This window comes from Oncorhynchus keta, unplaced genomic scaffold, assembly GCF_023373465.1.
Source record: "Oncorhynchus keta strain PuntledgeMale-10-30-2019 unplaced genomic scaffold, Oket_V2 Un_contig_16448_pilon_pilon, whole genome shotgun sequence".
Lineage (NCBI taxonomy): Eukaryota > Metazoa > Chordata > Actinopteri > Salmoniformes > Salmonidae > Oncorhynchus > Oncorhynchus keta.
In genome coordinates, this window is record NW_026279921.1 from 15,001 (window position 1) to 29,692 (window position 14,692).

The 14,692-nt window shown below is 47.5% G+C and overlaps 1 long non-coding RNA gene and 1 pseudogene across 2 annotated transcripts; both read left to right on the plus strand.

The window, feature by feature from the left end:
- LOC127919359 (metabotropic glutamate receptor 5-like) overlaps positions 1 to 14,692 on the plus strand; it is a 91,633-nt pseudogene that overhangs the window by 8,889 nt on the left and 68,052 nt on the right.
- LOC127919358 (uncharacterized) lies at positions 6,261 to 7,077 on the plus strand. 2 transcript variants are annotated; one of them, XR_008102673.1, is made up of 4 exons: positions 6,261 to 6,363; positions 6,444 to 6,683; positions 6,764 to 6,843; positions 6,924 to 7,077. It is a non-coding gene; the product is annotated as an uncharacterized LOC127919358 (long non-coding RNA). The 2 variants fall into 2 exon arrangements; XR_008102672.1 differs by lacking the exon at positions 6,764 to 6,843.

A 14,692-nucleotide genomic window follows, 5' to 3' on the forward strand; every position in this document is an offset into this window, starting at 1 on the left:
CCCTTTCCATCCCTCCATCCCTCCCTATCCATCCCTCCATCTCTCCATCCCTCTATCCCTCTATCTCTCCATCTCCATCCCTCCATCTCTCCATCTCCTTCCCTCTATCCCTCCCTTTCCATCCCTCCATCTCTCCATCTCCATCCCTCCATCTCTCCATCTCCATCCCTCCCATCTCTCCATCTCCATCCCTCCATCTCTCCATCTCCTTCCCTCTATCCCTCCATCTCCATCCCTCCATCTCTCCCTCTCCATCCCTCCATCTCTCCATCTCCTTCCCTCTATCCCTCCATCTCCATCCCTCCATCTCTCCATCTCCATCCCTCCATCTCCATCCCTCTATCCCTCCATCTCCATCCCTCTATCCCTCCATCTCCATCCCTCTATCCCTCCTTCTCCATCCCTCTATCCCTCCATCCCTCCATCTCTCCATCTCCATCCCTCCATCTCTCCATCTCCTTCCCTCTATCTCTCCCTATCCATCCCTCCATCTCCATCCCTCTATCCCTCCTTCTCCATCCCTCTATCCCTCCATCCCTCCATCTCTCCATCTCCATCCCTCCATCTCTCCATCTCCTTCCTCTATCTCTCCCTATCCATCCCTCCATCTCCATCCCTCCATCTCTCCCTCTCCATCCCTCCATCTCTCCATCTCCATCCCTCCATCTCTCCCTATCCATCCCTCCATCTCTCCATCTCCTTCCCTCCATCTCTCCCTCTCCATCCCTCCATCTCTCCCTCTCTATCCCTCCATCTCTCCCTCTCTATCCCTCCATCTCTCCCTCTCCATCCCTCCATCTCTCCCTCTCTATCCCTCCATCTCTCCCTCTCTATCCCTCCATCCCTCCATCTCTCCATCTCCATCCCTCCATCTCCATCCCTCTATCCCTCCATCTCCATCCCTCTATCCCTCCATCTCCATCCCTCTATCCCTCCTTCTCCATCCCTCTATCCCTCCATCCCTCCATCTCTCCATCTCCATCCCTCCATCTCTCCATCTCCTTCCCTCTATCTCTCCCTATCCATCCCTCCATCTCTCCATCTCCTTCCCTCCATCTCTCCCTCTCCATCTCCTTCCCTCCATCTCTCCATCTCCATCCCTCCATCTCTCCATCTCCTTCCCTCCATCTCTCCCTTTCCATCCCTCCATCTCTCCCTCTCCATCCCTCCATCTCTCCATCTCCATCCCTCCATCTCTCCATCTCCTTCCCTCCATCTCTCCCTCTCTATCCCTCCATCTCCCCTATCTATCCCCCCATCTCTCCCTATCTATCCCCCATCTCTCCCTATCTATCCCCCATCTCTCCCTATCTATCCCCCATCTCTCCCTCTCCATCCCTCCATCTCCCCCTATCCATCCCTCCATCTCTCCCTCTCCATCCCTCCATCTCTCCATCTCCATCCCTCCATCTCTCCATCTCCTTCCCTCCATCTCTCCATCTCCATCCCTCCATCTCTCCATCTCCTTCCCTCCATCTCTCCCTATCTATCCCCCATCTCTCCCTATCTATCCCCCATCTCTCCCTATCTATCCCCCATCTCTCCCTATCCATCCCTCCATCTCTCCCTCTCCTTCCCTCCATCTCTCCCTATCCATCCCTCCATCTCTCCATCTCCTTCCCTCCATCTCTCCCTCTCCATCCCTCCATCTCTCCCTATCCATCCCTCCATCTCTCCCTCTCCATCCCTCCATCTCTCCCTCTCCATCCCTCCATCTCTCCCTCTCCATCCCTCCATCTCTCCCTCTCCATCCCTCCATCTCTCCCTATCCATCCCTCCATCTCTCCATCTCCTTCCCTCCATCTCTCCCTCTCCATCCCTCCATCTCTCCCTATCCATCCCTCCATCCCTCCATCCCTCCATCTCTCCCTCTCCATCCCTCCATCTCTCCATCTCCATCCCTCCATCTCCCCCTATCCATCCCTCCATCTCCCCCTATCCATCCCTCCATCCCTCCATCCCTCCATCTCCCCCTATCCATCCCTCCATCTCTCCATCTCCTTCCCTCCATCTCCCCCTATCCATCCCTCCATCTCCCCCTATCCATCCCTCCATCCCTCCATCCCTCCATCTCTCCCTCTCCTTCCCTCCATCTCTCCTCTCTCTATCCCTCCATCTCCCCCTTTCCATCCCTCCATCTCTCCATCTCCATCCCTCCATCTCTCCCTCTCCTTCCCTCCATCTCTCCCACTCATTCCCTCAATATCTCCCTCTCTCTGATGCACTCCCTCCATCTCTCCCTCTCTATCCCTCCAACTCTCCCTCTCCTTTCGTCCATCTCTCCCTCTCCTTCCCTCCATCTATCCCTCTTTCTACATCGTTCAATCTCTACTGTATGACTGTTATTAAAGACTCTCCTCTCCCATCCAGGGAGCAGAACAGAGACCAACTACACCTCCAGTTGAAAGCCTCTTCTCTTCTCCTCTCCAACTCTTTCCTCCTCTACTCCTCTTTTCTTTCCCCAACTGGAGGAGTGGGTGGTCTCTGTTCTGTTCCTTGGATGGAATATAAGATAAGAGAAGAGATGAGAGATGAGAGATGAGAGAGGAGGAGAAGGAGCGAGGAGAGAGGAGCAGAGGAGAGTTCTCCTCTCCTCCTCTCTCCTCTACTCTCCTCTCTCCTCTCTTCTCCTCCTATTTTTCTCCTCTTCCACCCAGGGAACAGAACAGAGGCCACCCACTCCTCCAGTTGTATAACTGATAGAGTACACAACCACTGCTACTGGGTTACCTAAGGTTTCATACTGATAAAGCTGGGAAGATACAGGGAGAGAGAAGGGTGTGTGGGTGTGTGTTTATTTGTGTGTGTGTTGCTGCTCTCCTTCCCCATCCCTCTCTCTTCTTTTCATAGCTATCCCTTGCTTTCCATCCATCCCTCTCTCTCTTTCTCTCCACTCCCGTAGTCCCTCAATCTCCATTCCTCCCTCTCTATTCCTCCTCTCTTTCCCTCCCTCTCCATCCTTCTACCTCTACTTTATGAATGTTATGAAAGCTTCTCTTCTCCTCTTCCACCCAGCGAACAGAGACCACCCACACCTGCAGTTGAAATCCTCTCCTTTCTCCTCTCCTCCTCTCTCCTCTCTCCTCTCCTTTCTCTCTCCTCCTCTCTCCTCTCTCTCCTCTCTCCTCTCTCCTCTCTCCTCCGCTTCTCTACTCTCCTCCTCTCCTCCTCTCTCCTCTCCTTTCTCTCTCCCTCCTCTCTCCTCTCTCCTCTCTCCTCCGCTTCTCTACTCTCCTCCTCTCCTCCTCTCCTCTCCTCCTCTCTCCTCTCTCTCCTCCTCTCCTCCTCCTCTCCTCTCCTTTCTCTCTCCCTTCCTCTCTCCTCTCTCTCCTCTCCTCTCGCTTCTCTCCTCTCCTCCTCTCCTCCTCTCTCTCTCTTCTCTCTCCTCTTCTCCTCCTGCTCCTTCTCCTCTCCTCTCTCTCTCCTCTCTCTCCTCTTCTCTCCTCTCTCTTCTCTCTCTCCTCCTCTCCTCCTTCTCGTCCTCTCTCTCTCATTCTGTTCTTCTCCTTCTCTCCTTCCTCTCTTCTCCTCTCTCTTCTCTTCTCTTTATCTCATCTCTTTCTCTCTTATCTCCTGTCCTTATCTCCTCTCTTCTTCTTTCTCTTCTAATTCTATTCTACTTTCTACTTCATTGTATTACTATTCTCAGTCCTTATCTTATCCTCTCTCCTTCAGCTTCTCTACTCTCCTCTCTCTCCTGTCCTCTCTCCTCCTCTCCTCCTCTCTCCTCTTCTCCTCCCTCTCCTCTCCTCTCTCTCTCCTCTCCTCTCCTCTCTCCTCCTCCTCTCTCCTCTCTCCTCTCTCCTCTTCTCTACTCTCTCTCCTCTCTTCTCCTCCTCTCTTTTCTCCTCTTCCACCCAGGGAACAGAACAGAGGCCACCCACTCCTCCAGTTGTATAACTGATAGAGTACACAACCTCTGCTACTGGGTTACCTAAGGCTTCATACTGATAAAGATGGGAAGATACAGGGAGAGACGTGATGTGTGTGTGTGTGTGTGTGTGTGTGTGTGTGTGTGTGTGTGTGTGTGTGTGTGTGTGTGTGTGTGTGTGTGTGTGTGTGTGTGTGTGTGTGTGTGTGTGTGTGTGTGTGTGTGTGTGTGTGTGTGTGTGTGTGTGTGTGTGTGTGTGTGTGTGTGTGTGTGTGTGTGTGTGTGTGTGTGTAACAAGATCTTATGGTATTATCAATTTTCTCCAAACGTCAAATTTCAAAGTTGCTCCAAACTAAAAACATAAAGTTTAGACTCTCATTCTGTGGTTGAGGTAAAATTAACGTTTGGGACAGGATTAACACATACATTTAGACTCTCATTCTGTGGTTGAGGTAAAGATTAACGTTTGGGACAGGATTAACACATACATTTAGACTCTCATTCTGTGGTTGAGGTAAAGATTAACGTTTGGGACAGGATTAACACATACATTTAGACTCTCATTCTGTGGTTGAGGTAAAATTAACGTTTGGGACAGGATTAACACATACATTTAGACTCTCATTCTGTGGTTGAGGTAAAGATTAACGTTTGGGACAGGATTAACACAAAGTTTAGACTCTCATTCAGGAAGTAACATGTAATAACATGGCTATATACAGGAAGTACCAGTACCTAGTATATAGTTGAAGTCAGGAAGTTTACCAACACCTTAGCCAAATACTTTTAAACTCAGTTTTCATCATTCCTGACATTTCATCCTATTAAAAAATTCCCTATCTTAGGTCAGTTAGGATCACCATTTTATTTTAAGATGTGAAATGTGAGAATAATAATAGATAATTATTTATTTCAGATTTTATTTATTTCATCACATTCCCAGTGGGTCAGAAGTTTAGATACACTCAATTAGTATTTGGTAGCACTGCTGCTTTAAATTGTTTAACTTGAGTCAAGCGTTTAGGGCAGCCTTCCACAAGCTTCCCACAATAAGTTGGGTGAATTTTGGCCCATTCCTCCTGATAGGCTGGTGTAACTGAGTCAGGTTTGTAGGCCCTCCTTGCTCCGCACACTTTTTCAGTTCTGCCCACAATGTTCTATAGGATTGAGGTCAGGGCTTCGTGATGGTATCTCCAATACCTTGACTTTACAGTCCTTAAGCCATTTTGCCACAGCTGAGTGTGCTTGGGGTCATTGTCCATTTGGAAGACCGTTGCGACCAAGCACGCTTCCTGACTGATGTCTTGAGATGTTGCTTCAATATATCCACCTAATTTTCCAGCCTCATGATGCCATCTATTTTGTGAAGTGCACCAGTCCCTCCTGCAGCAAAGCACCCCCACAACATGATGCTGCCACCCCCGTGTTTCATCAGACCAGAGGACATTTCTCCAAGAAGTACAATCTGTGTCCCCATGTGCAGTTGCAAACCGTAGTCTGGCTTTTTTATGGTGGTTTTGGAGCAGTGGCTTCTTCCTTGCTGAGCAGCCTTTCAGGTTATGATGATATAGGACTCGTTTTACTGGGGTTATAGATACTTTTGTACCTGTTTCCTCCAGCATCTTCACAAGGTCCTTTGCTGTTGTTCTGGGATTGATTTGCACTTTTCACACCAAAGTACGTTCATCTCTAGGAGACAGAACGCGTCTCCTTCCTGAGCAGTATGATGGCTGTGTGGTCCCATTGCGTTTATACTGCGTACTATTGTTTGTACAGATTAACGTGGCACCTTGAGGCGTTTGGAAATTGCTCCCAAGGATGAACCAGACTTGTGGAGGTCTACAATTATTTTCTGATGTCTTGGCTGATTTCTTTTGATTTTCTCATGATGTCAAGCAAGAGGCACTGAGTTAGAAGGTAAGCCTTGGAAATAAATCCACAGGTTCTCAATTGACTCAAATTATGTCAATTAGCCTATCAGAAGCTTCTAAAGCCATGACATCATTTTCTGGAGTTGTCCAAGGTGTTTAAAGGCACAGTCAGCTTAGTGTATGTAAACTTCTACTTCAATTGTATGTGCAGGGTACTAGGTAGTTTAGGTAGTTGAGGTAATGTGGACATGTAGGTAGAGGTAACGACTAGTCAATGTGCTAGGGTGCGGGGTAATGGTGGTAATATGTAGGTAGGTGTAAAAGTGACTAGGAAATCAGGATAGATAATAGACAGTAACAGCAGTGTTGGTAGTAGGGTAGGTAATATAATGTAGGTAGGGGTAAAGACTAGACAACAGGATAGATAATAGACAGTAAGAGCAGTGTTGGTAGTAGGGTAGGTAATATAATGTAGGTAAGGGTAAAGACTAGACAACAGGATAGATAATAGACAGTTACAGCAGTGTTGGTAGTAGGGTAGGTAATATAATGTAGGTAGGGGTAAAGACTAGACAACAGGATAGATAATAGACAGTAACAGCAGTGTTGGTAGTAGGGTAGGTAATATAATGTAGGTAGAGGTAAAGACTAGACAACAGGATAGATAATAGACAGTAACAGCAGTGTTGGTAATAGGGTAGGTAATATAATGTAGGTAGGGGTAAAGACTAGACAACAGGATAGATAATAGACAGTAACAGCAGTGTTGGTAGTAGGGTAGGTAATATAATGTAGGTAGAGGTAAAGACTAGACAACAGGATAGATAATAGACAGTAACAGCAGTGTTGGTAGTAGGGTAGGTAATATAATGTAGGTAGAGGTAAAGACTAGACAACAGGATAGATAATAGACAGTAACAGCAGTGTTGGTAGTAGGGTAGGTAATATAATGTAGGTAGAGGTAAAGACTAGACAACAGGGTAGATAATAGACAGTTACAGCAGTGTTGGTAGTAGGGTAGGTAATATAATGTAGGTAGGGGTAAAGACTAGACAACAGGATAGATAATAGACAGTAACAGCAGTGTTGGTAGTAGGGTAGGTAATATAATGTAGGTAGAGGTAAAGACTAGACAACAGGATAGATAATAGACAGTAACAGCAGTGTTGGTAATAGGGTAGGTAATATAATGTAGGTAGGGGTAAAGACTAGACAACAGGATAGATAATAGACAGTAACAGCAGTGTTGGTAGTAGGGTAGGTAATATAATGTAGGTAGGGGTAAAGACTAGACAACAGGATAGATAATAGACAGTAACAGCAGTGTTGGTAGTAGGGTAGGTAATATAATGTAGGTAGGAGTAAAGACTAGACAACAGGATAATGTGGACACTACCGGTCAAAACTTTAGAGCAGCTACTCATTCAAGGGTTTTTCTCTTAATTTTTAACATTTTCTAAAGTAAGGTAAAATAACCTAGTAGATGACCCTAGGAGGTTGAACCCTTGCATGGTGGCAAATCAAATCAAATGTATTTATATAGCCCTTCTTACATCAGCTGATATCTCAAAGTGCTGTACAAAAAACCCAGCCTAAAACCCCAAACATCAAGCAATGCAGGTGTAGAACCTAGTAGACGATCCCTAGCCCAGGAGGTTGGACCCTTGCATGGTGGTAAAGGAACGTAGTAGATGATCCCTAGCCCAGGAAGTTGGACCCTTGCATGGTGGTAAAGGAACGTAGTAGATGATCCCTAGCCCAGGAGGTTGGACCCTTGCATGGTGGTAAAGGAACATAGTAGATGATCCCTAGCCCAGGAGGTTGGACCCTTGCATGGTGGTAAAGGAACGTAGTAGATGATCCCTAGCCCAGGAGGTTGGACCCTTGCATGGTGGTAAAGGAACCTAGTAGATGATCCCTAGCCCAGGAGGTTGGACCCTTGCATGGTGGTAAAGAAACGTAGTAGATGATCCCTAGCCCAGGAGGTTGGACCCTTGCATGGTGGTAAAGGATCCCTAGCCCAGGAGGTTGGACCCTTGCATGGTGGTAAAGGAACCTAGTAGATGATCCCTAGCCCAGGAGGTTGGACCCTTGCATTGTGGTAAAGGAACCTAGTAGATGATCTCTAGCCCAGGAGGTTGGACCCTTGCATGGTGGTAAAGGAACGTAGTAGATGATCCCTAGCCCAGGAAGTTGGACCCTTGCATGGTGGTAAAGGAACGTAGTAGATGATCCCTAGCCCAGGAGGTTGGACCCTTGCATGGTGGTAAAGGAACATAGTAGATGATCCCTAGCCCAGGAGGTTGGACCCTTGCATGGTGGTAAAGGAACGTAGTAGATGATCCCTAGCCCAGGAAGTTGGACCCTTGCATGGTGGTAAAGGAACGTAGTAGATGATCCCTAGCCCAGGAGGTTGGACCCTTGCATGGTGGTAAAGGAACGTAGTAGATGATCCCTAGCCCAGGAAGTTGGACCCTTGCATGGTGGTAAAGGAACGTAGTAGATGATCCCTAGCCCAGGAGGTTGGACCCTTGCATGGTGGTAAAGGATCCCTAGCCCAGGAAGTTGGACCCTTGCATGGTGGTAAAGGATCCTTAGTAGACGATCCCTAGCCCAGGAAGTTGGACCCTTGCATGGTGGTAAAGGAACCTAGTAGATGATCCCTAGCCCAGGAAGTTGGACCCTTGCATGGTGGTAAAGGAACCTAGTAGATGATCTCTAGCCCAGGAGGTTGGACCCTTGCATGGTGGTAAAGGAACGTAGTAGATGATCTCTAGCCCAGGAGGTTGGACCCTTGCATGGTGGTAAAGGAACGTAGTAGATGATCTCTAGCCCAGGAGGTTGGACCCTTGCATGGTGGTAAAGGAACGTAGTAGATGATCCCTAGCCCAGGAGGTTGGACCCTTGCATGGTGGTAAAGGAACCTAGTAGATGATCTCTAGCCCAGGAGGTTGGACCCTTGCATGGTGGTAAAGGAACCTAGTAGATGATCTCTAGCCCAGGAAGTTGGACCCTTGCATGGTGGTAAAGGAACCTAGTAGATGATCTCTAGCCCAGGAGGTTGGACCCTTGCATGGTGGTAAAGGATCCCTAGCCCAGGAGGTTGGACCCTTGCATGGTGGTAAAGGAACCTAGTAGATGATCTCTAGCCCAGGAGGTTGGACCCTTGCATGGTGGTAAAGGAACCTAGTAGACGATCCCTATCCCAGGAAGTTGGACCCTTGCATGGTGGTAAAGGAACCTAGTAGACGATCTCTAGCCCAGGAAGTTGGACCCTTGCATGGTGATACAGGGTCAAGAGGTGCCCTGCTAATTGACCACATGGTAGCACTGTAACAACTGATTGAACATTTAGTGAAAAACACTTCAAAACGCCTCTCCTCTGGCATCAAATGACTGACCTGCACAAAATTGTATACTTGGCCTCTATGGACCAAGCTCTCAAAGGATGTTTTATTTCCCAGGATTCTCAAACAATATGGCCGCTACTGATCAATACATTTTCATGTGGTCTGGCACAATAAATGCATAGAACTCCGACATGGCTATTTGTAACAAAACTTGGTACACATCTTCCAAACACTGTCAAGACTTAACACATCTGGACACATTCAGATCGACCACACGGTGGCGCTACAACGGGCACATGTTTATATACAGTATCGTGATCTGTTTGATCAGGGATATGTGTCTAGCTAACCTGTATAGTACAGTTTGGTTTAGACGTGTGTTGGACAGGAACAATCGTTAACGCAAACTCATAGGCTCATAGCGGCCATAGTGTTTCTGCTAGAGTCTTGGAAGGATGTTAGATGCTATAGACCTGGTGCTGGTCGGTCCAGCGGTTCTGTAGAATAATGCATTTAAAAGAAGTCAACGTCATTGAAAAAAGATCCAAAATAAATCAGAATATTATATTGATCAGTTTGATTTTGAGTTCTGATATTTGGCAAGCGTGGTCAACAATGGTTCCATTTTTTTCTGATGGTGGCGTTGTTGCTTGCAGCTGTATTTTCGACGGTGTTATACTGTATACAACAAGTGAATGTGATCGTACTGGTCATACGGTCCACACTGTTTCTATTATTACTCTCTTAGCAACAAGACATATACCCTCTCTCTCTCTCTCTCCTCTCTCTCTCCACCCCGTCTTTCTCTCTCCCCCTCCCTCCCCTCCTCTCCTCTCTCTCTCTCCCTCTCTCCCTCTCTCTCTCACCCCGTCTTTCTCTCTCTCTCCTCCCTCCTCCCTCCCCTCTCCTCTCTCCCTCTCTCTCTCTCTCCTCTCTCTCCACCCCGTCTTTCTCTCTCCCCCCCCTCTCCCCTCTCCCTCTCTCTCTCCCCGTCTTTCTCCCCCCTCACCCCTCTCCCCTCTCCCTCTCTCTCTCTCTCCTCTCTCTCTCCACCCCGTCTTTCTCTCTCCCCTACCCTCCCCTCCTCTCCCACCCCACCCCCTCTCCCCTCCCTCTCCCACCCCACCCCTCTCCCCCTCCCTCCCTCCCTCTATCTCCCTCCCCTCTCCCCCTCTCTCTCCCCCTCTCTCTCCCCTTCCTCTCCCTCTCTCTCCCCCTCCCTTCCCCTCTCCCTTCCCTCCCTCTCAACTCTCCCACCCCACCCCTCTCCCCTCCCTCCCCTCCCCTCTCTCTCTCCCTCCCCTCTCCTCTCTCTCCATCTCCCTCCTCCAGTGATGGCTGGGCTGACCGGGGTATGATGTGACAGATGGATATCAGCAAGAGGCTGCGGGGGAATAACTATAAAGCTGAAGTCAGCCTACATCCCCTGGTTCGACGACTACTACTGGCTCTGCAACCAGATGACAACACCAGGAACCCCTGGTTCACTGAGTTCTGGGCAGCACCGGTTCCAATGTAGACTAAAGGGACACGCACAGGAGAACACCAAGTACAACCGTACCTGCAATAGTGAGTAGGCTACACAGGCAGGTGTGCTGAAACTGGTTTGGCTCTAGTTGTGTGTAGATGTGCTGAAACTGAAACTGGTTTGACTCTAGTTGCGTGTAGATGTGCTGAAACTGAACCTGGTTTGACTCGAGTTGTGTATAGATGTGCTGAAACTGAACTGGTTTGTCTCTAGTTGTGTATAGATGTGCTGAAACTGATTTGACTCTAGTTGTGTGTAGATGTGATGAAACTGGTTTGACTCTAGTTGTGTGTAAATGTGCTGAAACTGGTTTGACTCTAGTTGTGTGTAGATGTGCTGAAACTGGTTTGACTCTAGTTGTGTGTAGATGTGCTGAAACTGGTTTGACTCTAGTTGTGTGTAGATGTGCTGAAACTGAAACTGGTTTGACTCTAGTTGTGTATAGATTTGCTGAAACTGGTTTGACTCCAGTTGTGTATAGATGTACTGAAACTGGTTTGACTCAAGTTGTGTGTAGATGTGCTGAAACTGAAACTGGTTTGACTCTAGTTGTGTATAGATGTGCTGAAACTGGTTTGACTCTAGTTGTGTGTAGATGTGCTGAAACTGAAACTGGTTTGACTCTAGTTGTGTATAGATGTGCTGAAACTGAACCTGTTTTTACTCTAGTTGTGTGATGTGCTGAAACTGGTTTGACTCTAGTTGTGTATAGATGTGCTGAAACTGAGACTGTTTTGACTCTAGTTGTGTGTAGATGTGCTGAAACTGAAACTGGCTTGACTCTAGTTGTGTGTAGATGTGCTGAAACTGAACCTGGTTTGACTCTAGTTGTGTAGATGTGCTGAAACTGGTTTGACTCTAGTTGCGTGTAGATGTGCTGAAACTGGTTTGACTCTAGTTGTGTGTGTAGATGTGCTGAAACTGGTTTGACTCTAGTTGTGTCTAGATGTGATGAAACTGGTTTGACTCTAGTTGTGTGTAGATGTGCTGAAACTGGTTTGACTCTAGTTGTGTATAGATGTGCTGAAACTGAGACTGTTTTGACTCTAGTTGTGTGTAGATGTGCTGAAACTGAAACTGGCTTGACTCTAGTTGTGTGTAGATGTGCTGAAACTGAACCTGGTTTGACTCTAGTTGTGTGTAGATGTGCTGAAACTGGTTTGACTCTAGTTGTGTATAGATGTGCTGAAACTGAGACTGTTTTGACTCTAGTTGTGTGTAGATGTGCTGAAACTGAAACTGGCTTGACTCTAGTTGTGTGTAGATGTGCTGAAACTGAACCTGGTTTGACTCTAGTTGTGTAGATGTGTGCTGAAACTGGTTTGACTCTAGTTGCGTGTAGATGTGCTGAAACTGGTTTGACTCTAGTTGTGTGTAGATGTGCTGAAACTGGTTTGACTCTAGTTGTGTGTAGATGTGATGAAACTGGTTTGACTCTAGTTGTGTGTAGATGTGCTGAAACTGGTTTGACTCTAGTTGTGTATAGATGTGCTGAAACTGAGACTGTTTTGACTCTAGTTGTGTGTAGATAAACTGAAACTGGCTTGACTCTAGTTGTGTGTAGATGTGCTGAAACTGAACCTGGTTTGACTCTAGTTGTGTAGATGTGCTGAAACTGGTTTGACTCTAGTTGTGTGTAGATGTGCTGGAAACTGGTTTGACTCTAGTTGTGTGTAGATGTGCTGAAACTGGTTTGACTCTAGTTGTGTGTAGATGATGAAACTGGTTTGACTCTAGTTGTGTGTAGATGTGCTGAAACTGGTTTGACTCTAGTTGTGTGTAGATGTGCTGAAACTGGTTTAACTCTAGTTGTGTGTAGATGTGATGAAACTGGTTTGACTCTAGTTGTGTGTAGATGTGCTGAAACTGGTTTGACTCTAGTTGTGTGTAGATGTGCTGAAACTGGTTTGACTCTAGTTGTGTGTAGATGTGCTGAAACTGGTTTAACTCTAGTTGTGTGTAGATGTGATGAAACTGGTTTGACTCTAGTTGTGTGTAGATGTGCTGAAACTGGTTTGACTCTAGTTGTGTGTAGATGTGCTGAAACTGGTTTGACTCTAGTTGTGTGTAGATGTGATGAAACTGGTTTGACTCTAGTTGTGTGTAGATGTGCTGAAACTGGTTTGACTCTAGTTGTGTGTAGATGTGATGAAGTTTGCCTGTACTGTACCCCCGTTCCTCTGCAGGTAGAGAGTCTCTCCGGCAGCAGTATGCCCAGGACACTAAGATGGGTTTTGTCATCAACGCTATCTACTCAATGGCTTATGGACTACACACTATGCAGCAGACAGTCTGCCCAGGATACCAAGTGGGTGGACCTGTCAGCGTTGGCACATGATAGTGTGTACATGCCTGTGTTTTGACTCTGGTTGATGTGTTTCCGGTTACCAGGGTCTGTGTTGTGTTAACACCTCTCTCTGTTCTGTCCTGGTTACCAGGGTCTGTGTTAACACCTCTCTCTGTTGTGTTCTGGTTACCAGGGTCTGTGTTGTGTTAACACCTCTCTCTGTCCTGGTTACCAGGGTCTGTGGTAACACCTCTCTCTGTTGTGTCCTGGTTACCAGGGTCTGTGTTAACACCTCTCTCTGTTCTGTCCTGGTTACCAGGGTCTGTGTTGTGTTAACACCTCTCTCTGTTCTGTCCTGATTACCAGGGTCTGTGTTAACACTCTCTCTGTTCTGTCCTGTTTACCAGGGTCTGTGTTGTGTTAACACCTCTCTCTGTTCTGTCCTGGTTACCAGGGTCTGTGTTAACACCTCTCTCTGTTCTGTCCTGGTTACCAGGGTCTGTGGTAACACCTCTCTCTGTTCTGTCCTGGTTACCAGGGTCTGTGTTAACACCTCTCTGTTGTGTCCTGGTTACCAGGGTCTGTGTTGTGTTAACACTCTCTCTGTTCTGTCCTGATTACCAGGGTCTGTGTTGTGTTAACACTCTATCTGTCTGTCCTGGTTACCAGGGTCTGTGTTGTGTTAACACCTCTCTCTGTTCTGTCCTGATTACCAGGGTCTGTGTTAACACCTCTATCTGTCTGTCCTGGTTACCAGGGTCTGTGTTGTGTTAACACCTCTCTCTGTTCTGTCCTGGTTACCAGGGTCTGTGTTAACACCTCTCTCTGTTCTGTCCTGGTTACCAGGGTCTGTGTTAACACCTCTCTCTGTTGTGTCCTGGTTACCAGGGTCTGTGTTAACACCCTCTCTGTTGTGTCCTGGTTACCAGGGTCTGTGTTAACACTCTCTCTGTTGTGTCCTGGTTACCAGGGTCTGTGTTAACACCTCTCTCTGTTGTGTCCTGGTTACCAGGGTCTGTGTTAACACCCTCTCTGTTCTGTCCTGGTTACCAGGGTCTGTGTTAACACCTCTCTGTTGTGTCCTGGTTACCAGGGTCTGTGTTAACACTCTCTCTGTTGTGTCCTGGTTACCAGGGTCTGTGTTAACACCTCTCTGTTCTGTCCTGGTTACCAGGGTCTGTGTTAACACCTCCCTCTGTTCTGTCCTGTTTACCAGGTCTGTGTTAACACCTCTCTGTTCTGTCCTGGTTACCAGGGTCTGTGTTAACACCTCTCTGTTCTGTCCTGGTTACCAGGGTCTGTGTTAACACCTCTCTCTGTTCTGTCCTGGTTACCAGGGTCTGTGTTAACACCTCTCTCTGTTGTGTCCTGGTTACCAGGGTCTGTGTTAACACCTCTCTCTGTTGTGTCCTGGTTACCAGGGTCTGTGTTAACACCTCCCTCTGTTCTGTCCTGGTTACCAGGGTCTGTGTTAACACCTCTCTGTTCTGTCCTGGTTAAAAGGGTCTGTGTTAACACTCTCTCTGTTCTGTCCTGGTTACCAGGGTCTGTGTTAACACCTCTCTCTGTTGTGTCCTGGTTACCAGGGTCTGTGTTAACACTCTCTCTGTTCTGTCCTGGTTACCAGGGTCTGTGTTAACACCTCCCTCTGTTCTGTCCTGTTTACCAGGGTCTGTGTTAACACCTCTCTCTGTTCTGTCCTGGTTACCAGGGTCTGTGTTAACACCTCTCTCTGTTCTGTCCTGGTTACCAGGGTCTGTGTAAACACCTCTCTCTGTTCTGTCC